An 8,983-nucleotide genomic window follows, 5' to 3' on the forward strand; every position below is an offset into this window, starting at 1 on the left:
TAGATTTTTATGCATTACTTGCAAAGGTTGATATTCCATTGTTGCTATTGTCTAAGGTGTCCTTAAATGTTATTTTAGGTGATATTTTATTGCTTGAACTTGGTACCGTATGTTGAAATAGGGATGAAAGTGAATATTGCTTGTTACTTAAGAAAAAAGAAAGTGAATATTGCTTGTTGAATTATGCGTAAGATATTGGAATGTTCTTGGTTTTGTAAAATTTGTCATTGAGTTGGAATATATGGTGGAGGGAGGTTATAGGGTGTTGAAAATTGGATTGTGTAGGTGGTGTATATTTGGGAATTACCTTACATGAAATATTCGTGTAATGGATTTTGTGGCATTTATACAGTGAAGCTTACATCCAAAATCAGTTATATGTCCTTCCATTTCTTCCTGGGGCTTCAAGAGTTCGCCTTTGATGGGAAAGATCTGCAAAGGCAATTACTAAGTCTCCAAGATGCAGAGTAAAACTTGTAATGGGCACAACACAAGCCAGTCTTCTTACCTTATGTCTTGTAAAGCTTGGAACTTTTTCAAGAATAATTTCATCTGTACTCGGTTCATCAAGACTCCCAATGTGCTTAAATAAGGCTGTCAAAGAAGCTGCATCAACAAGAAGATTTAAGTCCACCAAGAATGAAAACTGAAAATATGCATGTTATAAAAGTAACACCGAACAGGCAAAATGATGGATATATTGCATTAAAAGGACAGTTTATGAAATTTTCATGCAATTACAACATTAAGAAGCAATGAGCCACATGCATGTTAGTTCAATACAAATCTATCAATTCCGGTGTTTAGTGTACATATTTTAGTGCAGTCTTTGTTCATTACATAAACAAACTTCTGCCCACAAACTTCACAATCATGTAGAACGAACTTTGAGATAAAATCAAAAAATAAATATGAACTATTTTCGATCTGGTTCAAACAAAACTCAAGTTGAAAATCGAGATAGCCACCATGCCCCAACAATTATATATTAACTTTTAGCATTTCATCACCAATATGACTCTATTGAGAAACACTATATCCTTTTGAAATGCTTGTTTTTGTATGAACAAGGTCGTTCTCATTATTCAAACACCCACAACATTTGATTTTACAATGAACAGAATTTCATATGTTATCTGTTTATCTAATGATTCCCAATAGCAATTGTTCCTAATATGTGTCTCTATGCAGCTCCAGCAAAAGGTTGAATGCTTCGGATCTGCTAATGCTTGTAAAGCAGACACATGTGAATTTCCGTTTTTAGCTCTTTGATTCCTTAATCTCAGGGTTTCCTACACCTCTCAGGGTTTCCTTAATCTGCTGTAGCCAAAAGTGACTTCTAACTATTCACTTTTGTGTGAATGTGTCCTACAAAGAAGATAATTATCAAGTATCCAAGGATTAGAAAAAAAAATATTAGAGCAAATTTAACTAATGCTAGCAAAAAAGAAAATGGCATATAATTATACAACTAAGTGATTCTGGCAGTGATCCATCTCCATTAGAAATCAGGATAGTGATATGTACCACAAGACTGCTCCTATGTACCACACAAAAAAATAAATATTAATGATAAGAAAAGAGAGGAAATTTCTTATTGTAAAATAGAGATGGTTATTTCATTCCCCGAGAAGACAGGTTGGTTTGAGTTTATGTTGGTAGAAAGGGAAGGGGACATCCTGATTCCAGGATGGGGCCATTTAGGGACCAAATATATAATTTTCAACATGTTTTATTATGATTATGAGCAACTGGATTTACTTGAGAAACTGGTAATATATAGAATGTAGTTTTTTGACTTATTGTTTTTGGTTAATTTGTGTTACAAACCTCAGACCAGACTAAAAAAGGAATTCTTCGAATTAAATTTATTTACTACATAAAAAACACAAGATCAACATCTTCTTAGATTAGAATCTTTATGTACAGTAATTACAAACATTCATTAAAAGCTCTATTTTCAACGCAATCTCAAACATGTTTCAAGGGTTTTAAAGATTTTGTCATTTCAAAAGGGAAGCGTGTTTCAATTGAAGTTGGAGAAACTATTGGCGCACAAAGTTGGGCAGCCAAAAACCGTTTCTCTACATTTATGTAATGCACCACTTCCCCAACAGGTGTGTTGGAAAGTTATTTCACAATGTTACTCCACATGGAATAACGATTATATAGAAACGGTATTATATATAAACAATGCAATGTGTCAGTTATACATACATAGAGAATACCAACGAAAAAAATAGTGAAAAATCAAGAGAAAGAAAGAGAAAAATTTCTCTGCGGTAAAACTGTCTGGCAGTATGCGAATGTATTTGCATATCCATTTCTCTCGATTTCTGAAATCTGTGAAAGGCACTTAGACTATGAATTGTATGGGTATTACTCTAGTAGTATGCTCTATCATCGAGAAAAGAATTCAAGAACAAAGCATGTAAAACAACTACGTAAGATCAAATTCTTTTTAGTATAGCAAAGGTATCGAATTATTTATCCAGCAATGTATGTTTAAATTTATAACAGTGGTATCAGAGCTAGTGTTAATTGTTTCTGTGTTTTTCTTGAGTTCGAAAAATATGCGCAAAACTGCCAGTACAGTTTTGTGCAAGTGGCGGCACCACCACCAGAGAAGTGGTACTGCTGCCACACATAGTGTCAAAGCCGCTAGTGCTCAGCCGCAGAGGGCGGCAGTACCGCTCACACGTGGTGGTTGCAAGGCCGCACTAGCAAGGCAGCGACGTGCAATCCGCGCGCCGCTGGGTGGCGGCCACAGCGCGAGGCCGCGGCTAGATTCGGATCTGACCACTGCACACGGCCAGATCAGGTCGCTGCGCGCCGCCAGACCCGGCCGGCCAACGCGCAGCCAGATCTGGCAGCAGCTCGGGGTGCCGATGGCGTCTTTGCTGTCGTGGTGTCCGGCGACGGGCTGCGGTGGAGATGGCGGCTCACCGTGGTGTCTGGCGGAGGCTGAGATTGGTAGGCAGCGACTGTATTTTAATTAAAAAGAAAGAAAAAGAGGAAAAAAAAAAAAGGGTCCAAATATCAGATGAATCGGGTAGGGTTTATCCGGTTCGGTTCAAACCAAACCCGATGGTTGTGCCCAACGGGTCAAACCAACCTAGACCCGCGGGCTGACCCAAATTCGAATAAAAAAATAAAAAAGGAGAGTGCTGATGGGTGAGGCGCTTGTATGGTGACTCGATCCATTCCATTTTCGTTCAAAATATAACTCTTGGACCGCTGAGCTACTTCACTTTGTACGTTAGTTTTTGTTACTAGTTTAATTTATTATGAATAAATTACTATATTTGGCAATGTAAATTTTGAATAGAATTTTCTGCATGATTATTCTATTAAAATTTTCTGTAGATTTTATAATTGAAATTTTTTATTCCATGTAGAACATGCATAAATGGATGGCATATTTAAAATTATTGGATTTTTTATTTGTTAAATCCAATGTGTTTTAAAAATAATATTTTTCAAGAAATATTGAAATATGCCGTTATATGTATTTTTGAAATACATGTTATAATCTATGTAATTCCATATGAGATATGTGGCATGACTTTAGTGAGATTATTTATAAGATACGAGTTGAGAGTATTGTAATGCCAAACGCCTTAGAGGCGTAGATGGAAGTTATAGCGAAGTCTAACTAGGTATGACTTAGTCTAAACCTATTGCTCGTGTTTGCACTTATGCAATAAAAGGTTAAGATTGAGATAATGTTATCGCTAGAATTTTTTTTTTTTTTTTTCTTAATCCTTTCTAAGTGGATTGTAGAAAGTAAAATAATTGGGTGAGCGAGAAACATCGCTAGTTATTAGAGAGCGGTTGAAAAGTAACAAGGGAGTGAATATATTGCACACAGTAAAGATGTTACATTTTCAAAACGCTTTACATATAACGACATTAATGAAGTTGATACCCAAGTTGGTTAAAAACTTATTGAAAGTAATGGTGTCAGTAAGTCTCCCAAGAGGTTTAGAATTTGGATGGTTATTGGTACCCAAGTTGCTAATTATGCCACGAGGGATATGATGATGGGTTAGAAAGCTTGAGAAATTAAAAGTGTTCTCGCTCATAAGAACTCTCTTTTTTATTTAGCAAAGTCAGAAAGCAGCAAGAACATCTTCTACAATTAATCTATTCCTATGTTTGCGCCTTAATGAAGCTAAGGACATGATATTAGAAATTGTCTCTTCATCTTAATGCGAGAAGGTTAAAATTAATTTTCTCACAAATTCTCAATATTTTTTTGGAATTTGTTGAAAAAAATCAGAAGAAAAATATTTTTCCAGAAAAAATATACATTTTAAATTACTTTATTTTTTAATCGCATTAGTGAAAAAGTATAAGTTTTCTAACAACTTATATGATGAGAACAATGAACTCGCAGTACTGTGACTTGTTGAGAACATGATGTTAGGTTAACAATGGCACAAAATATCAGTTACATCACATTTGGGTAGATGAAATATGAGTTTGCTGCCTCAGTCCTAACAAATTGTCCGTAGAATGATTTTTATTCGCCTATCTATTAAGAATAAGTGCACATGAAATTAGTTGGCGCAATTTAAATTCAATATCAGTGATTTCTAAACTGGATAAATTAAGGATCTAATTATTCTGTTTTTTGGTTGAGTCAAGATTCTTATTCCTATTCTCGGCGAGGGTGGAGATTGTGGGTTTTTTTACATATTTAATGTGAAATGTTTATATTAGTTTGTGTTAAAAACGTTTTATCTCACCCTAATCATATTTTTTTTAAAAAAAATATTGTTATTTATCTGAAATGTCGCCGAGAATAGTGGGAGTAAACCACTAGATTAATGTTTTTGTCTAGTGAGAATGTACCATTGAGTGGAAGTATGCCACTAGTGGAATGACTCTCAGATTTTTTTTTTTTTTTTGGTTGCTAAAATAGAAGATCTTTAATGAGTAGTGTGGTAGCAATATAAAATTTGTTCTCTCGCCACTTAGTGATAGAAAGAGAATTTTTTATAGATGTATTGAATTCACAAGATAGGAGTGTATAGTATAGAATATAAGATTTTATTCCACTTAAGTGATCCGACCTGGAGTTGTTGATCTAATGCTGGTAAAGTGGAATTGAAAAAGTGTATAGATCCATCTCGTGGCATTGAATAAGTTGCCTTGGTATAACCATCGGTCACACATCTTGAAACTTTTATGTAAGGAGTTGATTCTCAAGGGAGAATTAGATGGTCGATATTTGTAATGTTTGAGGCGCAAAGTATAAAGAGTGTAGAGATTGCAGTTCGTAAATTTTCACACGGTCTATAACGACCATCTATCTTTGAGTGCAATCAACCACACTTGAAAAGTATCTTCTTAAGTGAGTGAATGTTGCAAACGACCTGGTTATCTTGGATTGAAAATTGTCGCCTAAGGAATAGTTGTCCTTAATATAAGATAATGTCCATGGGTGTATGAAATATAGCTCGAGCTATGAGTCTTGTGAAACTGTTTTTTGAGTAGAATGGTTTCTAATAGCTTATATTCAAAATCCACAGACAACTAATGAGATGGAGAATACCAAAGAATCTATATTCTGTACTTGATAGTTGAGATGGTTCGTACCATTTTGTGTTACATGTTCTCATGCCTTTACTGGTAATGGTTAGACTATTGTAATTGTTCTTAAGGAACACAGTCCTGATTGCTTACTCTAAATGAATTGAAAAGTTGGTTATCTCACATGCTGCTACTATATAAGTGATTCCTTTAATGCCTTGAAGTCGCAATAAGGAATGCTGACTGAACTTTAAAGTCACATTGAGAATGTCTTAAAGTCACAATAGGATTTGCTGACTAAAACCAAAAGTCATCTTATGAGTTTGACCGGAAATGATAAGTCGCGATAGAGTCATTGACTTAATGGTGATTTGTTGAGATATAAAAGGCATTTTATGAATGAAAATAGAATCTCTTGAATTTTAGTAGCCCTTTTTTTTTAAAAAAAATCACTACATGTGTAAGTTGCGCATTGAAATAAATGGTCCTAAAACACTACTGGGTTGTTTTGTTGTTTGTAGTTGACCATATGAGATGATTTCTCTCCTAAATGATGGTATTGCTCGCGTGCACATGATAATGGTGTGTTCTATAATCATTGTGGCATGAATGTGAGTATTTGGAGAGCACACACACTTATCCACCATGTGTTTGGTATCATGGTGAAAGGGTATGTCAATAAGCTTATAGATTGGCTCACTCACACGAGCAATCGCCTCTAACACTGTGGTAGTGGGTAGAGATGAGACATTGTGTCATTTGGCGCTGCTATAGCGAGCAAAGTTAATGTTTGAAACCTTCAGTATTTTACTTAAAGCGAATAAGTGACACATTTATAGATATGTCGCCTTAATTGGTACTAAGATGAGGTCCATAATAAGTTAGGACCGCACATGGATATCTCACAATCCATGTAGCCTGAGATTAGCCAGATGCGAGACCTTAATTTGACGTTTAAGGTGGCGAGCAAATGGAGGATTTGAGTTAGGCGCTTAGATAGTGACTAGACTAGAATCTGTACGATGTATTGAGTTTAGACATACGCTCTTTTTTGAAAGAGAACTCCATCGTAGCATGTATTTCATACTACATGTGCTTATGCGACCGATGGTTGAGGTGAGTGAATCGATCCCTGTTTCCTCGCCGTGTGAGTCACATAGGTCATTATTAATTGCCTTATTTATGCCCTATGAGTCCTCTTGACTATGTCAGAATGTTGAGGTTTTAGTATTTGCTACTTTGGTATGTTGCCTATGACCATGAATGATGCGGTCTAAAGAGGCATTGCTGGGAAAGCGGCTGGACTGCAATTGATTGACATGAGGGCAAAAGGAAGGCTATTTGATAACACATTAGTTTTATGTTTGTATATTCACTGCTAGCAAGTTATGTTGCTTCTTGGAGGTTGTGACATAACTGTGGGTACATAATATTTTGTGAAGGTTAAGCGTTGCTATGAGGTATTGGACTTTAGAGGGATTAGAGATGCTTAATCTGATGTAATCAATTGAGTCGGGGTATAATGAGACACTAATAGGGATGTTCTATGCTGGTCCTTATAAGATTTGGTATAGTGCTCATAACCTTTCTTCCAGGTGTGCTCGGTGGTCGTACAGTCTATTTGCCAGTATGAACACGATTAAAAACAGATAGATGCATGCATGGTTATATTGTTGTGCCCATTGTGTGCGAGTGGGAGATGTATAAACTATTGGCGCACAAAGTTGGGCAGCCAAAAACCGTTTCTCTACATGTGTGTAATGCACCACTTCCCCATCAGGTGTGTTGGGAAGTTATTCCACAATGTTACTCCACATGGAATAACGGTTATATACAAACGGTATTATATATAAACAATGCAATGTTTCAGTTATACATACACAAAGAAGACCAAAAAAAAAAAAAAAAAGACCGTGAAAAATCAAGAGAAAGAAAGAAAAATTTATTTGTGGTAAAACTGTCTGGCAGTATGCGAATGTATTTGCATATCCATCTCTCTCGATTTCTGAAATCTGTGAAAGGCACTTAGACTGTGAATTGTATGGATATTACTCTAGTAGTATGCTCTATCACCGAGAAAATAATTCAAGAACAAAGCACGTGAAACAACTACGTAAGATCAAATTATTTTCGGTACAGTAAAGGTATCAAATTATTTATTCCGCAATGTATGTTTATATTTTTAACAGAAGTTTTACGGTTTGAAAAGTAATTATTGGAAGACTCTTAAAGAGGAACAGTTGAACGAGAAGTTGGATTTATTCAAAGAGACGTGCTATATATCGTTTTTAGGTACTTCTCCTATATTTTCACTTTTCAAAATTACCATTAGATATGTGAGCCCACACATGAGACCTGCACATGAGCCGACCCATATGAGCCCCTAAAATCTAATAGTAATTTTGAAAAAAAATGAGAAGATGAAAGAAAAACAAGAAAGAAGAAAGAAATCATTTCCCTTTTTTAAACCTGGTGGCCATGAACAATAGTTTATGTTAGGGCTAGCAAAACAAGTACTCGACACGATCCGTTTAAGCTAGACCCAAACACGATCCGTTTATGTAAATGGGTCGGGACTCTAGACACGACACGACACGGCTATTTCACGGGTCACCCGACACGACCTGTGAAACCCGTTTAGCATAATGGGTCGTATCAGGTCGACACGACCCGTTTATAAGACTAAAACTATGATCAAGAATCATCAAGCAACAAAACCAAAATCAAACACTCTTCCAACTTCCAAGTACTAAAACCAAAAAGAAAGGAAAGTAAAAACAAGGAAACTAGATGAGATTGAAGGTGACCGATAGTTTTTCCTCATTGCTTCAGCTCATCCATTAATTACACTAATAAGTAACAACACCACTGAGACTTGATAAGCCATTTCCCAAAACAAATCAAAGATTCAAAATGCTATAAAAATGGAAATCAACTAATAACATACCGGCGGAAGAGAGAGAGAGAGAGCGGCAGAGAGATGGGGAGAGCGTTGACAGTCGGCAGCGAGTGCCGAGCGTTGGCAGTCGGCAATGATCGGAGAGCCGGAGAGGCTGGAGAGCAGAGACTAGAGAGATTGAGAGAGAGAGCGTTGACTCGAGCGAGTCCAGGCGTCCAGCGGGACTGCAGGAGGAAGAAGAAGGGGCCGCGGCGGTGCGGCGTGGAGCGGAATAAGAAGAGAAGGGCGGCGGAACTGTCGAAGTGATTCAGCTGAAAGAAAAAGTTAGGGCTTGAATTTGATAGTTTTGATTTTTGAACTTTTGTGTTCTCACTTTTCATTGTTTTGTGACTTTTGTCACTTTGTGTTTTCACTGTTTTCGGCTAAAAGCTTAAAACATAAAATCAGAAATAAGTTAAATGCCCATTCCCGAATTTCCCGAAAAAGAAAAAAGAAAAAAAAAAGAGAAAAAAAAGAAGAAGGTTAATCGTGTCACGGGTGACCCGC

This window comes from Alnus glutinosa, chromosome 7 (assembly GCF_958979055.1).
Source record: "Alnus glutinosa chromosome 7, dhAlnGlut1.1, whole genome shotgun sequence".
Classification (NCBI taxonomy): domain Eukaryota; kingdom Viridiplantae; phylum Streptophyta; class Magnoliopsida; order Fagales; family Betulaceae; genus Alnus; species Alnus glutinosa.